This window comes from Balaenoptera musculus, chromosome 1 (assembly GCF_009873245.2).
Source record: "Balaenoptera musculus isolate JJ_BM4_2016_0621 chromosome 1, mBalMus1.pri.v3, whole genome shotgun sequence".
In the NCBI taxonomy this organism is placed as follows: Eukaryota; Metazoa; Chordata; class Mammalia; order Artiodactyla; family Balaenopteridae; genus Balaenoptera; species Balaenoptera musculus.
This window is the reverse complement of record NC_045785.1, coordinates 169,082,124-169,101,985: the sequence shown is the minus strand read 5'-3', so window position 1 is coordinate 169,101,985 and position 19,862 is coordinate 169,082,124.

Below are 19,862 nucleotides of genomic sequence, written 5' to 3'. Positions count from 1 at the left end.
TCTTTGGCTCTGAGAGGTGAGAAAAAAACATTAAGTGAGTCAACCCGAATTAAAAGACAAATAGAAGCAAACTGACTCATGGAGGCCTGAGAACTGAGTGCAAGGGGCTAAAAACTAAGGGCAGGTGCGAGTCGGCAGAAGCAGCCTCGGGCGATTGAAATCTGGACCCGCTTCTCCACTGGGGGCAATGATGATATTAAGTGTCTCCACCAACACTTTTACTTTTCATATCAATATATTTTATCTAGAATGACTCTATCAACACACACACACACACACACACACTCCCAGCACTTTTGAAAATATAAAGGACGCCAGGCAAGTGAGCGTGCGGTAATTATCCCTGGATGTAGAAACCAATCTGGCTGCAAGAGACCCCTCTGCGATCGGCGGCGGCGGCGACGCGGGGACCTGCGCGGAGACCGGGGGACTCCCGCCGCTCGCTAGGTCACCGCGCCACGCGGCCGCCGCTCGCCCGCTGTTTAATATACATGGGGTGGGAACGCAGGGAAACGGATCTCGTGCCTGCACGTCCTGCAGGGGAAAAAAAAAATCAATTTGCTATTTATTTTTGAAATATATAGATTTAGGAAAATTTTTTTCTAGCCCGACCCCCTTCAAGAAACGGCGGCCCACATTGAATTACGTCTTTTAATGACTTTTCCCTTATTTGCCATTGCGATTTCACGTTAAGGGCGGGGGCAGGGTGGAGTTTCTTTGGGAGGTCTTCAATTCTGGTATCTTCGAAAAGATTTGCCTTGTGTGTTAATTGCATGCTGTTAAGCACATCTGGGACTGCGTGCTGACCAACTCGCACCAACTTTTAATTAACACATTGACCCGGCGATGAAGCGGCCTCCCGGCCTCCCCCTCGAAATATGTATATGAGCCGCGCGGAGGCCGCTCGGCCCGCGCCGCCAGATGCGTGCGAGGAATTGCCTGCGTCCAGGAGCGGGAGGGGGTGCAAATCGCAGCAGTTCGCTCTCTTTCTGTGAACGTTTCTCTCGCCTATAGGTGTATAAGCAATACACAGAGACAAAGAGTAAATGACCGGCTCCTGGAGCGGGCTCCTTACATCCTCTAATGCGACTTGACCGTTGGCGGGGGAGTTGCGGGAACGGGAGGGAAGATCCCCAAGGCCATTGCTACCCCCCAGCCTGCCTTGGGCCTAAGCTGAAGGCTTGAGCCGGGGCTTTTCGAACGGACCGACCTCTCTGTTAGTGAAAGCGGTGGCCGAGAGTCCCGGTGAAGAGAACGAGCAACCGCTGCCTTTCCCGGCTCTGGCCTGTCTCCGCTCATCCTCCTGGCCCTCGCCCCGGGCTCCCCGAGGCGAAACCACAAACTCCAGGGCCCCAGGTCTGAGAAAGAGGAAGGGGTTTCCCCGCTTCTTGGAGCGCAGAAGGCGAGGGTACGGGAAAAGAGGGGCTACTTCTAGGAGGCTACGCCCTTTCACGGGAGACTAGGCAATTCAGGGGGCGATCTTGCAGCCAGGCCAGTCACATCCCGGCCTCGGGGAGCAAGAAACCCAGAGCGCACGCAGGCAGACGAGGCCACCTGCAGATATGCAATTTCACCCTAAGTAATTTCATTCAGAATTGAGGGCGTTTCACAGGAGTGGTGACTTCAAAGTGAATGCCTAGCCTGCCCCCCACCCCCCCGTAGAAGACCAATGCGGGTTAATCCCCAGATACGTACTCATTTTCTCTTTCCGCATCTCATCTCAACTGCCTCGCTCTTCTAAGCGCTTAGCTTCGGCATACATCCCTATAAAAAAATGTCAAAGTGGTATTCCTTCTCCCAGCCATAAAAAAGTTGGAGTGAATCACTCCCAAGTTTCCTTATAAGATCCCCTCCAGGTAACAGTTGTAGTTTCTTGTTTGACATTTTTCATTCCTCAATACAGAACTTTTCCATAAATACGCAGTCGCAGCATGAGGAGAAGTATATGTCCCAGTAAATTCACAGCTGTATGTTCTAACTATGTCGATGCTTTGGAAAATTTAATGTGACAAGATTGCCTCCCAAATTCCTTCCACCTCTTTTCTTTTTTCCTTATTCTCCTTTTTTTTTTTCTGTCCTTCCCTTGAATCTACTTCTCCTATCAACTTATCAGAGAATCTGCAAAATTTAAAACTAGAAGGGTAGAAAAGATAAAGACAAGAGAACAACGTTCTATTACTCAGTATTCCTCTGAGTTCCTCTAGATCTTTTTAAAATTCAGATAGAGGTATAATCAACACCTATCTTTAGTCAGGGGAAAAAAAAAAACAATCAGTTGGTAAATTACAATATCCCTTTGCAAAGATAAGGCCTTTGGAAAAGTAGCACAAGCATTACCCAAATGGCTTTATTTTGAGTCGAGTGGACCACAGCTCCTTATTTCAGCTCACAAATTGATCTGCAAAATTGCAGCACACACCTGATATCCAGGGGAAAACAAGAGTTGGTAACTCCAGCTGGTTCTTTTGATTTACTCTGCCTGGTAAGATGTATGCTGGGGTGTTTTGATAAGGAAAAAAAAAAAAAAAAAGGAGTCAGCAGTTTGATTTGGAAACTTTTATTGCTGAATATGGTTGCAGGTTTAAACTAAGGAATGTGTTTCTGCTGGGGACATTTGCATGACACATCCATATGCATTAGCAGCTGCACGGTGTGATATCATCAGTTCCTGTGAGCATTTATCTTTTTTTCCCCCTTCTGTCTTTCTCAAAGGAAGTAGGTAAGTGGCTTATAGGAGAACCACATAGACTTTAAAGATATATGAATCTTCCTCTGTCCTTCAGGCCCTTGGCACCTAATTGGCCTACAACAACCTGTTTCTTTTGAGAATTTTGGAATATTTGAAGTAGTTAACCTCCCTGGTCACACCTTTTAAATTATAATAATGATTATCAATGTATAAAATATAGTCGAAGAATTATTCAGAGAAAGGAGCCTTGGAGATTCAACTCTGTATTTAGGAAGAAGGTGTTGTCACCCACATTCTTCTGATCATTTGCTTAGAGACTTAAATAGAGAAACTTTTCAGTAGATTAATTGCCTTCACTTCTTGATACATGATAGATATAATACTGTTGAATCAAGAGAGCTAAGACCTTACCATACTGACATGTAGTGATGGTGTCAGAGACCACAAGAGAAGTTCTGGAAGATGTTTGCTTTTCCAAATGTTGTATGAGCTGTGCAAAGGCCACTTTGTAATATCCACAGTGAGTTTTCTGCAGCTAATCTTTCTTAAACTCTATTTCATGTGTGATTCTCCCTGAATCCCAGTGGTCTGTAAACAGCAAGAACCACAAGTCAAACTGAAATCAGAAGGAAACTGCATCTCATTCTGTCCAGTTACTCGACCTATTTTTTTTAGAAAGAAAACTGTACATTTAAATTATGCTCATCAAGTCAGGGCGACTAGGAAGCATATGGACGCCAAACCAAGAGATTAGCATAAGCACATTTTTAAAAGTCGCCTCTCATTTCTGCTCACATTCACTATTTGATGGAATTGCTGGAGAATAATCATGCTCAGATCTTCACAGTACAGATGTGTTGCAGGTGTATTACAAAGAGAAACAAAAATCTTACACACACATGTACAAACAAACAAAAAGGTAATCATTCTTATCAGGAATTGTGATGACCAATGAAGATATCCTACTAGAGATATTATGGCTTTTCCTCCATTTTTTTGTAGCTTTTTTGGTCTCCAGAAAAGATATTTAAAGAAAAAAAATGAAATGACAATAATTAGTAAAGGACTGTCATTCACTTTTCTCCTAAAATATTTGGAACTAATATGCACTATTGTACAAATGTGCGTGCACAATGACACATCAATATGCATGAGTCTAAGTAATAATCTACTTTTATGTCTTGTTTCCAGATGTTTGCAAATACCACCAGTGCATTTGTTTGACCTAACCAAAAGGGAGCTAAGATCTCTGCCATTCAATTGAATCCTAGATGTTTTAGGTATCACAGAACAAATTTCTCCTATCCTCCATTGCACTAAAGTTGAGTTTTAAAAAAATTATTTAACTTTAAAGTAGTAATTCAATATAATATGGATAAAAGTAAAAACAGTTGCTTGATATTATATAGTGAAAAAATTAACCAGCTGCATATTTCATTCAATTAATTATTTCAAGGATAATTAGAACAGCCAATTGTTAGGGCTGGTTGTCTTGGTTGTTTAGTTTAGAACATGGCCCAGAATTGATCCTGTGATTAATTGTGTCCATGCTCAAGAGCTGCATATTACATCCCCCAAGCCTGACTGGCCCTGGAAGATTATGTGCCAGAAGTGACAGGAGGAGCAAAGGAGAATGTGGATAAATTTGCACAAACCAAAGAAAAAAGATTTACTTTTAAAAGCGTACATCTCACTTGTAGCATTAAGTACAGAAGAGGTGATGTATATGTCTGCAATTCAAATGAAATCTCTCTGGCAAGATTTATCAGAGAGCAGAGAAAAAGAACAAAAATACCTCATTGAGGCTACAAGGAGAGCTTAGACTTGATGAAGAAAACTACTGTATCTGCCTGGGTATTGGTATATCATTTAAAACGTTTTCAAATCAGATGCTACTGCTTAACGTGTATTCTCTTTATCTTTAAGATAAAGAATTTGTTTGCTTGTTTGCTTTCAGATTGGATTTTGATATTAAACATTTCTGGATGTATTAATAGTGTCAGTAGTTTTTTGGATATGAGAGATCTGAAGGAATTACTTATTTGCTTATCCATTCGTCTCTCAGTTTATTTACAGAATAATTCCATTTTTTCCCTCAAAGACTTCTTTGGCACAGGTCACAATATCATAGGCTCTTTGAAATACAATGGCAAACGAAGGTAAATCAGACCATTACGATTGGTCACCCTTGATTCAGCAGATCCAAGTCAAAAAATGCAGGAGGAAGTTTTGTTAAGTAAGTACTTAAATCTATGGCCACTTATTCAGACTCATTTCCAAGAAGTATAAGCTAGGTAACATGGATATTCAAAAGCCAATGATTGCGATCCAGCATGAATGGAGCTCAGAAGTCACCACTCCATCCTAACAAGTAAAAGGCTGAACAGACTGAAAAATCAATTCTTCTTAGATTCATCAGAGAAGTGAGGTCACAGGGCAAACTGCTGTCCCCAAAATAGGAGACATAGACAGATAAATACAGACGATCACAACTTATGGGAGTTAGAAACCCAAGAGCTGAAACCTCCTCAGGAACCAGTACTGGGGAAAACTGAACTGGAATTGACAAATTGCTGGCGACTCTGTGTGAACAAATCTGAGAGTTAAAAACTCCAGCGAGAGCCAGTCATAGACAGGACCTCATACCTCTATGAGTTTTATTTCCAGGAGCTCTACCAGTTCCTTGCTGTGAATGTCAGAGACAAATACTCTCATACTTCCTGGAGGAGGAAGGGAAAAGGAACCATTTTAAACATGCCATAGTATTCTGTTTTTCTTAACAAGGCCTGCCTTCAGGAGAAACTGGTTTGCTAGAGCCAAATCTATTGGGATTTATCAGAAACTAAGTACCTGAGGAAAGGGAACTACCCAGCTACAGCCCCTTCTAGCCATCTGGTCCCACCTATGGAGAGTAAAAAACTGAGATGTATTAGTGAAATTCACAGCCCAGGGGCACAAGCTCATCAAAAGACTGAGACGTAATCATAGGACTATAGGACAGTTCTCCTCCCCCCCACACGTTACCCCTACATCACTAAAAGCCTATTAACTTGCAGTTTCTTTTACCCAGTGCGTCATGTTAACCTTTCAACAAAAATTACAAAGCATACTAAAAAGCAAAAAAACACAGTTTGAAAAGGCTGAACAAGCATTGGAATTAATCAAATATGGCAGGAATGTTGAAATTATCAGACCAGGATTTTTTTTTTTTAATACATGATTAATACACTAAAGGATTTAATAGAAAGAGTAGAGAACATGCAAGTGCAGATGGATAGTGTAATCAGAGAAATGGAAATTCTCAGAAAGAATCAAAAAGAAATACTGGAGATCAAAAACACTGTAATAAAAATGAAGAATGCTTTTGAGATGGGCTCACTAATAGAGTGGACACAGCTGAGGAAATAATTTCTAAGCTTGAGGATTTGACAATGGAAACTTCTAAAGCTGAAATGCAGGAGGAAAAAGAGAGAGAGGGGAAAAAAGAATAGAATATCCAAGGACTGTGGGACAACTATAAAAGTTGTAACATGCATAATGGAAATACCAGAAGAGGAAGAAAGAAAGGAACAGAGGCAATATTTGAAGTAATAATGACTGAGAATTTCTTCAAATTAATGTCAGACACAAAACTACAGATCCAGAAAGCTCAGAGAACACCAAGTAGGATAAATGTAAAAACAAACAAATAAAAACAAACAACAAAAAAAAGAGAGGAAAATACTATACCTAGACACATTCATATTCAAACTTTAGAAAATCAAAGATAAAGAAAAAAAGTTCAAAATAGCCAGAGGAACAAAATCTTACCTATAGAGGAGGAAAGATAAACATTACATCTGATTTCTCCTCAGAAAGTGTGGAGTGAAATATTTAAAGTGTTGAGAGAAAAAACTACCAACCTAGAATTCTGTACCCTGTGAAATTATCCTTCAAAAGTGAAGGAGAAATAAAGACTTTCTCAGACAAACAAATATTGAAGGAATCTGTTGCCACTACATCTGGTTGCAAGAAATATTAAAAGAAATTCTTCAGAAGAAAGAAAAATAATATAGGTCAGAGACTTGGATCTACATAAAGGAAAAAAAAGCTTTACAAAAGGAATAGTGAAGATAAAATAAAGCATTTATTTTTCTTATTCTTCATTGATCTAATAGGTAACAGTTTGTTCAAAATAATAAAAGCAACAATATATTCAATGATTATAGTCTTTGTATAAGTGAAAGTGAATGACAGCAATGATGCAAGGGACAGGAAGGAGGAATTAGGATTATTTTGTTATTGTAATGTACTTGCACTAACCATGAAGTGGTATAGTGTCACTTGAAAGTAGACTTGAGTTAGTTGTCAATGTATATTGCAAACTTTAAAGCAACCACTAAAAGAGTATGACAATAAGTATAATTGATATGCTAAGAAAGGAGAGAAAATGGAATTACATAAAATGCTCAATTGAAACCACAAAAAGCATTTGCAACAATGTGAATGGACCTAGACACATAAGCTTAGTGACATAAGTCAGACAGAGAAAGACAAATACTCTATGTTTTCATTTATATGTAGCATCTGAAAAATAAAACAAAGGAATGTATATAACAAAACAGAAACAGACTCACAGATATGGAGAACAATCTGGTGATTACCACTGGGGAGAGGGAAGTGGGTAGGGGCAAGATAATGGTATGGGATTAAGAAGTACAAACTACTATGTATAAAATAGATAAGCAACAAGGATATATTGGACAGCACAAGGGAATATAGACATTATATGGTAACAACTATAAATGGAGTATAATTTATAAAAATTTTGAATCACTATATTATACACCTGAAACTAATATAATATTGTAAATCAACTAAACTTCAATTAAAAAAAGGAAAAAAATAAATATTACAAAAAACATAAAAAGCAGAAAAATTGTGGAAGACAAAAAAGGGACAAAGAACAGGTCAACATATAGAAAACAGTAACAAATACAGTAGATTCTAACACAACTATATCAATAATCACTTTAAACATCAATGGCCTAAATATACCAGTTAAAAGAGAAAGATTGTTAGAGTGGATCAAAAAGCAATATCTAACTATGTGTTGTCTACAAATAACCTGCTTTGAATATAAAGACACACATAGATTAAAAGTAACGGGATGGAGGAAAATATATCATACTAACACTAATCAGAAGAAAGGCGGAATAGCTGTATTACTTTCAGACAAAGTAGATTTTAGAACAAGGAAAATTTTTTAGGGGTAAGAAGGGCAATACATAATGATAAAGGGTTCAATACTCTAAGAAGACATAACAGTCTTCAATATGTATGCATTTAACAACAAGGCATCAAAATATGTGAGGCAAAAACTGATAGAACTGCAAGGAGAAATAGATAAATCCACTATTATAGTTGGAGACTTTAACACCTGTCCATCAGAAATGGACAGACCAGCAGGCACAAAATCAGTAAAGGTATAGTTGAATTTAACAGCACCATCAATCAACTGAATATAATTGACATCAATATACTACTTCATCCAACAACAGCAGATCACATATTCTTCTCAAGCTCACCTAGAACATTCACCAAGGTAAGCCACATTTTGTACCATACAACACACCTTAACAAATTTAAAAAAGTAGAAACCATACAAGTCTGTTCTCAGACCACAATGGAATTAAACTAGAAATCAATAACAGAAAGATAGCTGGAAAATCTCAAAATATTTGGAGACTAAACAACACACTTGTAGATAACACATGAGTCAAAAAAGAAATCTCAAGAGAAACTAAAAGATATTTTGAACTAAATAAAAATGAAAATACAGTTTATCAAAATCTGTGTGTTCAGCAAAAGCATTCCTAAGAGGGAAGCTTACAGCATTAAATGTTTATATTGGGTAAAAAGAAGGATATAAAATCAATAATCTAAACTTCCACCTTAGGAAACTAAAAAAAAAGAAGAACAAAGTAAATCCAAAGCAAGGGGAAGAAAATAAATAATAGGAATTAGAGCAGAAATCAATGACATTGAAAGCAGGATATCAATAGAGAAAATCAACAAAGTTGAAAGCTGATTTTTTGAGAGGACCAACAAAATTGATAAACCTTTAGCCAAGCTAACCAAAAAAAAAAAAAAAAAAGAGAGAGGGAGAAAACACAAATTACTAATATCAAAAATGAAATAGAGGACATTACTACATATCCCATGGATACATTAGAAGGATAACAAAGAAATATTATTCTTGTATGTATTATCATACAACTCTACGCCCACAAATTTAATAACTAGATGAAATAGAAAAATTATTTAAAAGACCCTATCTGTCAAAACTCACACAAGAAGAAACAATTTGAAGATTATATCTATTAAATAAATTGAATCAATAATTAATAGCTTTCTGAAACAGAAAGCACCAGATTCAGATGAATTCACTAATTTCATCAATCATTTAAGGAAGAAATTATATCAATTACCTACAGTCGATTTCAAAAGATAAAAGCAGAGGAAATACTTTCTATCTCATTCTGTGAGGCCAGCATTACCCTAATACCAAAACCAAACAAGGAGGGACTTCCCTGGTGGCACAGTCGTTAAGAATCCACCTGCCAATGCAGGGGACATGGGTTCGAGTGCTGGTCCAGGAAGATCCCATATGTCGCAGAGCAACTAAGCCCATGTGCCACAACTACTGAAGCCTGTGTGCCTAGAGCCTATGCTCTGCAACAAGAGAAGCCACCACAATGAGAAGTCCGTGCACTGCAACGAAGAGTAGCCCCTGTTCGCTGCAACTAGAGAAAGCCCACACGCAGTAACAAAGACCCAACACAGCCAAAAATAAATAAATACATAAATAAATAAATAAAAATTTATTTAAAAAAACAAACAAGGACATTACAAAAAAAGAAAACTGCTGACCAATACCTCGCATTAGTACAAATGCAAAATTCCTTTAAAAATATTAGCAAATCTAATCCAACAATGTATAAAAAGATTTATACACTATGATCAAGGAGGATTTATCCCAGATATGTAAGGTTGGTTAAACATTCAAAACATCAATCTATTAATGTAATACATTATATCAACAGTCTAAAGAAAAATCACATGAACATATCTAATAATGCAGAAAAAGCATTTGACAAAATCCAACACCAATTCATGATAAAAATTCTCAGCAAACCAGGAATAGAGGAGAACTTCCTCAACTTGACAAAGAACATCTATAAAAATCCTACAGCAAACATTGTACTTATGGTGAGAAACTTAAAGCTTTCCTCCTAAAATCAGGAACAAGGCAAGGATGAACCCTCCCACCACTGCTTTTCAACATGATACGGGAAATTCTAACTAATGTGATAAGACAAGAAAAGAAAAGAAAATGTATACTGATTGAAAAGGATGAAATAAAACTGTCTCTGTTCACATATGACATGATCATTTATGTAGAAAATCTGAAAGAATCAACCAAAAAACTCCTGGAACTATTAAGTGATTATAGCAAGGTTGTAGGATACAGGTTAATATACAAAAGTAAATCTCTTTCCTTTGTATCATCAATGAACAAAAGGAACCTTAAATTAAAAACACATTAACAGTTACATTAGCACCAATAAAGAGAAATACTTGGGTATAAGTCTAACAAAATATATACAAGATCTATATGAGGAAAACTACAAAACTCTGATAAATAGAAATAAAAGAAAAAATAAATGGAGAGATATTCCATGTTCATGGATAGAAAGACTCAGTACTGTGTCTTTCTGATAATCTGATAATGTCGGATTTTCCCAACTTGATCCTGTAGATTTGATGCAGTCCCATTCAAAATCTCAGTAAGTTATCTTGTGGATATCAACAAACTATTTCTAAAGTTTATATGAAAAAGGCTAAGACCCAAAATAGCCAACTCAAAATTAAAGGAGAAGAATAAAGTTGATGGATTGACACTGCCTGACTTTATGACTTATTATAGCTACAATAATCAAGCCAGTGTGGTGTTGGTGAAAGAATATACAAATAGATCAATGGAACAAAATAGAGAGCTCAGAAGTAAACCCACATAAATATAGTCAACTGAGCTTTGACAAAAGAGTAAAAGCAATACAATGAAGCAAAGATAGTCTTTCCAACCAATGGTACTAGAACAACTGGACATCCACATACAAAAGAGGAATCTAAGAAAAGACCTTACACTCTTCACAAAAGAGCTCAAACTGGATCATAGATAACATAGAAAGACCTAAATGACCTTGGTGATGGTGATAACTTTTTACATATGACACTGGAGGTATGATTCATGAAAGAAGCAAGTGATAAGCTGGAACTTATTAAAATTTAATACCTCCACTTTGTGGAAGACAATATCAAGAGAATGAGAAGACAAACCTCACATCTAATAAAGGGCTGTTACCAAAATATACAAACAACACTTAAATCTTAATATTAAGAAAACCAATGACCCAATGAAACCCAATTGAAAAATGGGTAAAAGACATGACAGACACCTCACCAGAGAAGAAATACAGATGACAAGTAAGTTCATGAAAAATGTTCAATATTGTATATCATTAGGGAATCGCAGATTAAAATGAGATAACACTACACATTTACTAGAATGGCTGAAAACCCAAAACACTGACAACAACACATGCTGGTGAGAATGTGGAGCAATAAGAACACTCATCCGTTGCTGGTGGACACAAAACGGTACAGCCACTTTGGAATATGGTCAGGGAATTTCTTACAAAACCAAGCATATTCTTACATACAATCCAACAAATACACTCCTTGGTACTTACTTGAATGAACTGGAAACTTATGTACACACAAATAGCTGCACATGGATGTTTATAGGAGCTTTATTCATAATTCTAAAAATTTGGAAGCAACCAAGAGGTCATTTAGTAGGTTAATGGAGAAATAAGCTGTGGCCCATTCAGAGAATGGAATAGTATTCAAGGCTGAAAAGAAATGAGCTATCAAGCTATAAAAAGTTATGGAGGACTCTTAAATGCATATTATTAAGTGAAAGAAGCCAATCTGAAAAGGCTACATACTGTATGATTCCAACTATATGACATTCTGGAAAAGGCAAAACCATGGAGACAGTAGAAGTATCAGTGGTTGCCAGGAATTAGGGGGTTGGGGAAGGATGAATAGATAGAGCACTGAGGATTTTTAGGGCAGGGAAAATATTCTGTATGATAACTACAATTGTGGATATATGTCATTATACATTTGTCGAAACCCATAGAATCTGCAACTCCAAGACTGAACCCCAATGTAAACTACAGACTTTTGGTGATAATGATGTGTAGGTTCATCAGTTGTAACAAAAGTACCACTCTGGGGGAGAGGGAATGTTGATAGTGGGAGACGCTCTGCATGTGGGGGGCAGGGGGTATATAAACTCCATACTTTCTGCTTTTAGGTTTCACTGTGAACCTAAAACTGCCTTATAAAAGTAAACTTTATTAATTAATAAAAAATCAGTTATTTTCTATAATGTCAATGGTATTAGTAGCATATCCCAGATCTTAAGCGCTAGGTCTTGCTGCTTTTCAAAATCTTTCCAAAAACATTTTTACTTCTATCCATCAACAATGAGGGAATGTGCATATGTCACTAAATGTTGAAATAGCCTTGTGAATAGCATGAATAAGTACAAGAAAATCAATCCTAAGAAATGCTTCCAAAACAGACAACAAACATAGTTTGGAGTATTTTAGTATTACGTTAAGTGGAACAATGATATGGGATACAACCAGGAAACATAAATGGTCTTAATGGGGAAGAAGGATAATATGTTCAATTTTTCTCCGTCATCATGGTCTCCACCAGTGCACCATCCCTGTCATTTACTGAGTACTCACTCTGTGCCAGACACTGTGCTAGGGCTTTATACACACCCTCCCAGACAGTTAGCACTCAACTTTTGAGGTAAGCTCTGTTAGCTCTGTTTTACTGGTAGGGAAACTGAGGTACAGAGAACTGCTTTACTCCTGGACACCTGCCAGTCTGCATAAGGAATCTGTGGGTACCATTTAGTTTGATATTTTAGAACAGATTTTTGTGTATATGCATGCAAAGGAAAATAATACTTCTCATTTTCTAAAAATGCATCTGAAACACACTAGGTTAGGGAGAACCTTTATATATGGCAGCTATCTGGACTATTTATCTGGTCTGTCCACTCTATTTACCACAGAAATAAGTGTCACTCTCAGGTCAAGCCATCTAAGCCAGGTATCTATCTGCAAACATATCTAGAAGAGTCTTTAGCTAAGGACTACTGGCAGGGCTTGGGAGTAGGAGTGAAATTCTCCTAAACAATTTGGAAATAAAGCAAATAAAGTCGGCTGCTGAGAGACTAAAATGTAACAATGTGATTAAGCCCTGTATCTATGGGAGATGCCTACAAGTATGCCAATTTAGGGGACACCCAAGACTCCAAATAAGGTGACACAAGTATCATCTCAGAAACACAAGTCTGGAATGTGATTTTTTAACTTAGTATGTACAAGCCTTATCAATTATGTTATATTTTTTCTGAGGAAACACCTTCTGAACAAAGGGGGGACAATCAGGTAAGCAAGGGCTAATGGTTCAGAAATTGGACATCTATATCCAAGACCTGGATCCTAGAACAGTCATAGCATCATTCATTGTAAAGTCATGTTTCTATAGCCACCCTTTATCAAGTGCTTACTGTATGACAGGCAGTTTACATATATTTCCCAAATGATCTTTTTTTAAAAACTCTTTAAAGCAAGTTATTATCTCTACTTTGCAATTGGGAAAAAAAGGCTTGTGTAGATAATACAGCTAAGTATATGGCAGAGCAGGATTCAAACTCTAAGGCCACGCCCTTAAGTACTATCCTGGTTTTATACATCTGTCTTTTGTTAGCTGTGGTAACATGAGTCTAACCCTCAGAAGTAAACACAATCTTGACAGTGTCAAAATCAACTTTCTGAATGTAAGGACCACATTCTGGACCTGGTGAGTTCTCTATAGACTATAAACACTACTCTGGGGGGTTTCTTGGTAGGCAGCTGGCTGACCTTGTCTACTTATGCCTTTATCTCTCTGTATACTTTTATTCAAACCAAGCAGAAACTTCATAATGGCTATGAAAGGATTTTTTGAAAATGACTGGATTTAGGATTTATGTCATAGATGGGGATGATTTAGTATTAGCAAAAAGATAACATAAGCAATCACAAATGACAAAGTGGGGGGATTAAATTCCACACTTTTTTTTCTAGCTATTAAACAAACTTTGAAACTCTTATCCATGATTAGCTTTAGGAAATGCCATTATATTCTTCTTCCTTCATCCTTTTTTCCTGTGTGTCCAGTTGTCATGTCAGGATGGATTGAAACCATTTCCTTGTATAAGGGCTTTTAATAATAATTGCAAAGAATGCCCATGCTCTCAAATCTTAGCTCTAATTCTCCAAAATGCACACTTCATGTAAGGTCTTTATTAACCTTATCAAGTATTGCCAAACTAACGCTACTTTCTATACCTGTTCAAAGCCAGCAGTTAAGAGAATTGCTTTCCTTAAGTGGGCTCTGCAAGGTGACTGCTACCTATTTATTACTAGGAAGTGGTTTTGGTTTGTGAAGCATTGCAGTTCTGTCGTCTCTCTGTCTCTCCCACCTGTGTGCTATGTTTTGTGGGGATACAGTTTATAATCTGCTGGGAAGGATGGTTCTCAGATTGGGATTAAAAAAAATAAAAGGCTTTCTCCTCCCTCCTTCCATCTTGAGGAAATAGAGATGCCTCCTTATATCTGATATGCAGTAACCATCCTTTTCAGCTGCAGCCACCTATTTCACTGGCATATAAGTTACATGCACATGCATATACCTTTATTTATAAAAGCATAATCATATTCCCTATGAAACTTTAATTGTCTGGGCAGCTTGATTGGTTGATGGAGCCAAAGGTGCAGCTGTGCTCTCCGTATGGTTAGTCCTTCTCACTGGCTTCCCGGTGACAGAGTAAACCCGCCGTCTCCACAATCTCTGGAAAATGTGTCTATCAGAGGAAAAAGCAGGGGAGATTCCCAGCGATCACTACCCTTGCTAAAACAACTCGGGCTTCACGCTTACTGCTGACTGATCTTCATATGACGATGGTGAAACATTGATACACTTAGTCTCACACACTTTTAGCCTGGAGATGTACATACTCTCCGGTCAGCGTGGTCCCCTGCGGGCAGGAATGTTTTCCGTATCCTCAGAGCCGATCGTGGGGACAGAGTCAGGGTAGCTGTGTAATAAGTGTTTCTTCAATGAATTAAAGTTACCAAAGTAAACCCAGATATAAAATAAAAGATAGCAAGTCGCATCGGTGGACTTTCAATTTAAAAAGAAGAAGAAAAGGATGCGTTGTGACTTTTAAACAGACTATTGACTTTTGCTGGAGTGCACGGCTCACATCGCGATTAGGAGTCTGAACCATAATTGTTCTTGTCATCCACACACTCGGCTCCAGTCGATATCTTTTTATCATATACATTTTTAATCATGTATTAATAAATAAGAAGTCTGTATCTTATTGATGACTGGATTATATTATTGACTAACTCCACAATTCCACACATGGCTTCTGAAAATATAAACAAGGTCAAAATGTAAAGATCACGAAAAGAGCATCAAAGACACACGTTAGGCTTTTCTCCAACTCTTTGTACGACTCTTGTGGAGAATGATTCTAAGGAGAGCAGAGGAATTTTGAAATTATTTATCAAGTGAATAAATGATTCTGTCTAGAGCAGAGAGAATAATAGAAATAAAAATTAAATTACTTTATTGTACTGGAATACTGCAAGTGTTTTTGCTTTTCATACATTTTGGTTGTGAGTGATTTCTTGCAATAAAATTTGACCAAGGCTGCTTCAAGAATTCTCACAGAAGTTATAAGGAAAATGCACTCCTGGCTGTTGACACACAGAAAATGTTACACTTGGAAAGGTGGGTTTTACTTCATCACCTGCCAAAAGGATTAGGATTTTCTCCTCCCAAGGCTAAGCTGTTCGTATTATGATTCTTCCCCTCCTTCTTCCCATACACCTCCCTACTCTGCAATGCCATCTCCTCCATCCATGGTGTTTGTTCCTGGTGTGGGTTGCCCAGACACTTCCGCTGTTGGCTAGACACCACTGGGAGAATCAACCTTGTGAAAATTAGACAAGATATGGGTGAAAAATCTCAGTATGATTCAGCTCAGTTCAAATTCTCACGTACAGCATACATTTTAACCATTCTTCTTTCTTCTTCACTCTTCATTAAAATCTCTGGTGTAAAGTTAACGACAGTTCTTATACCATCTTAAGTCACTGAGAAGCTGGAGGAAACATATCTTTCTGAGCCCCACCTCAAATACCTTCTTTACACACTTGGCCTGTGAACTCTGACTTCTCTCTTCTCATAAACCATAGTCCAATTCCTTCCACTTGATCACGGCACTTTGAAGACCTCTGACATTTTATCATTCTTTTTCTAAAAGTTCCCTTTAATTCACTGACACTCCTCAAACTTGTGATTTTAACTTTCCTTCTGTGGTCTGGTTAATTGCTCCAGTGTCAATTTCTTGGTTTTGAGAATGTGCTGTGTTATATAAGTTGTTACCATTGGGCAGAAGCTAGGTGATGGGTATGTGAGACCTCTTTCTATTGTTTTGCAACTTCTTTTGAGTCTATAATTGTTTCTAAATTACAAAATTAAATCAGATTTTAAAAAATCAGGCCAAAATATCAACAGCTCATATTTACATTTAATATAAGTATTTCTACACTCTCTGGACATAACCCTCTAACTCACAATTACATTTGCAGTAGGGAGGGATGTTGGGGAAGTGAGATTATCTTCTTTATTACAGGAGTTATCTTTGATTTTGGAGTTTTAACTGCTTTTGGAGAGAAGCTTTTGGGGACAAGGTGATAGAGCATGTGGGGATGGGAGGAGAAACAGACTTTAAGAAAAAGAATAAGAAAATGATTGCTTGTGAGCTAGACTGGAAGGAGATAATCAAAAGCACAAATACTTTGAATGTTCACAAAAAATAAAGTCCTGTCTTTTCATTGTGCAATGTATTCAACTAGAATTAATACTCCTTTGGAGCTCTTCATTTGCATCGGCCAAATATGATAATAATACCTTATGTATATAGTCATTTACTCTTTTCAAAATTCACATTTATTATCTCTTTGATCTTCATAAAAAATCTGTGACACAGGCAAAGGAGCAATTATTATTCCCATTTAAATATGTGTAGCTAAGCCTGGAACCCATATTTTCCAGTTCCTAGTCAGGTGATCTTCCTAATCCACTATATATTATTAGAATATCTAGTTTGGACTTTATTTTTCTCTGGTTGTGGAGCAAGAACCATGAACGTTGTTCACATTGCTTTAATCTTTGTTTGGGAAAAAAAAAAATGAAGTTGTCCCCCTGCGCCCCATCCACTATCTGCAAGGAATTGATTCCAGGGCCCACCATGGGTATCAGAATCCGTGGATGCTCAAGTCCCATAGTCAGCCCTCGAATCCAAGGTTTTGGATCCACTGATTTAACCAAGGATTGTGCGGTAATCCATGTATTAATTGAAAAATAATTTGCATATAAGTGGGCCTGTGCAGTTCAAACTCCTGTTGTTCAAGGGTCAACTATACTTTAAATAATAATACTGTCCTAAAAAATGACAGGCCGTGTGTGTTACTTAATGAATTTTTTCCTTCATGTGTCACTCTGTGACTTTCTGTAAGTGAAACTCTTTGGGTCTATCTCTCCAGTTCTCTGTCTTTCTGGTAACCTGACTGTCTTCTCCTCCACCTTGGGTATTCTTCACCTTGGTTTAACTGAGAAATCGAGAGTTTCTATATTTTATTTTACTTATTCAATAGAATTTTGTAGTCACACTTCTTGAGGTAGAGAGAGAATCTTGAGAATATTTTTCAATTTCTCTTTTTTTGTAAACCAAATCACTGAGTTTTCCTAAGAGGCCCTTTTTAGTCTTGTTAGTTTGTTTTTTGGTCCTGGATTCTATGGCCTTTCAACAATTTCCCTAATCAATCAAGTTTCCTTTTTCCCAGAAAGTTTATTTTGGGTTTTAAAATTGACATTCAAGGAGGCTTCCCTGGTGGCACGGTGGTTAAGAATCCGCCTGCCAATGCAGGGGACACAGGTTCGAGCCCTGGTCCAGGAAGATCCCAAATGCCGTGGAGCAACTAAGCCCCAGTGCCACAACTACTGAGCCTACACTCTAGAGCCCACATGCCACAACTACTGAAGCCCGCACGCCTAGAGCCCGTGCTCCTCAACAAGAGAAGCCACCGCAATGAGAAGCCCACACACCGCACAGAAGAGTAGCCCGCGCTCGCTGCAACTAGAGAAAGCCCACGTGCAGCAACAAAGACCCAACGCAGCCAAAAATAAATAAATTTAAAATTGACATTCAATATATCCAAATTCAAAATTTCAGTTTTTTCTTGAGCTTGTAAGATCAGCTTACACATATTATGCTATTTTTAAATCTGCAGCTTTTGATTAGTTACTTATTTTTTCAAAAACATTTGTTCCCTTTTACACACTTAACTGAATACCCTCAAGCACTTAAATAGATTATTAATATACTTATTCTAGTGTTATTTTAAAATAATTCACTTATTTTTATCTCAATTAACAAACAAAACTTTCCCAAGGAATTAAATAACTTTTACACATCCAAGAGATGTGTATATGTATGGTGAACCAAAAATTTTCTTAGATATTCCAAAAAAAATACACTAGTAAGCTACCACTTTATAGTCACAAGTCTAAATTGATTACTCAATGTCACATTTTAAATAGGAGTTAGAAAGCTATCCTTCCATTAGGAGGGATTATCTCATAAAAACACATTAAATAGCAAACATGTACATACCTCTTTTAACATGAAATTCCAGTGCTATGGCTTTTTAAATTTTTTTCTACTAAACATACAGTAAAAATGACCCTTTTCTGGTACTTCTATGAATTTTAACACATATATAGACTTGTGTAACCACCAAAACAATCAGGATATAGGGCAGCAAAAGTTCCCTTTAATTCCCTGAAAGTTCTCTTTAATTCTGCCATTCCTCAAATGTGTCCTCAGGTTCCTTTCTGTCATCTGGTTAAATATGCCAATGTCAATTTCCATGTTTTAATAATGTACTGTAGTTATGACCAAGGTTACTTAAGGGGAAGCTGGGGGATGGGTACATGGGACCACTCTGTACTGTTTTTGCAGTTTATTTGGGCTCTATAATTATTTCAACATAACCAATTAAAAAATATCAGACCTGTGTATTCTAAAGGCCCAGTCACCTACAACTCATCTTTACGTATTAACACAAACATTTCTGCACTTTCTGCCTGGATGTGATCTTGTAATTCACAATTCATTTTGGGCGGAATGAGTTTATCTTTTTTTGTTACAGAACAGTTCCATCATCCCCCTAAACTCCCACGTGCTATCCCTTTGTAACCACACCCTCCCTCCACCCCTATCTGTAATGTCAAATAGTCACTGATCTGGTCTCTGTCATTATAGCTTCATATTTTCAAGAATGTCACAAAAATCATACAGTATTATGATTTTTTTTTTGAGGTTGGCTTCTTTCATCCAGCATAATGCCTCTGAGATTCATCTGAGCTTTTGCAAGTATCAATAGTCTGCTCCTATTTATTGCTGAGGAGTCTTCCATTGAATGGATATACACAATTTGTGTATCCATTCACTTGCTGAAAGACATCTGGGTTGTTTCCCATTATTTTTTTGCAGTTATGAATAGACTTACTGTAAACATTCACCTGCATGTTTTTGTGTGCTCATGTTTTCATTTCTCTAGGGTATATATGAAGGAGTGGAATCACTGGGGCAAACACATAGTTTATGTCTAAATTTCTAAGAAACTGCCAAACTATCTCCCAGGGTATCCATACCCTTTCGCCATCAATGTGTGAGTATTCCAGTTGCTCCACATCCTCCCAGCAAATGGTGTTATCAATACTTTTTATTTTATCCATTCTAATAGATGTGCAGTTGTATCTCATTGTGGATTTGCATTTCCCTGATGGCTAATGATGTTAACCATCATATCATGCGTTTATTTGCCTTCTAAATATCTTCTTTGATGAAAGT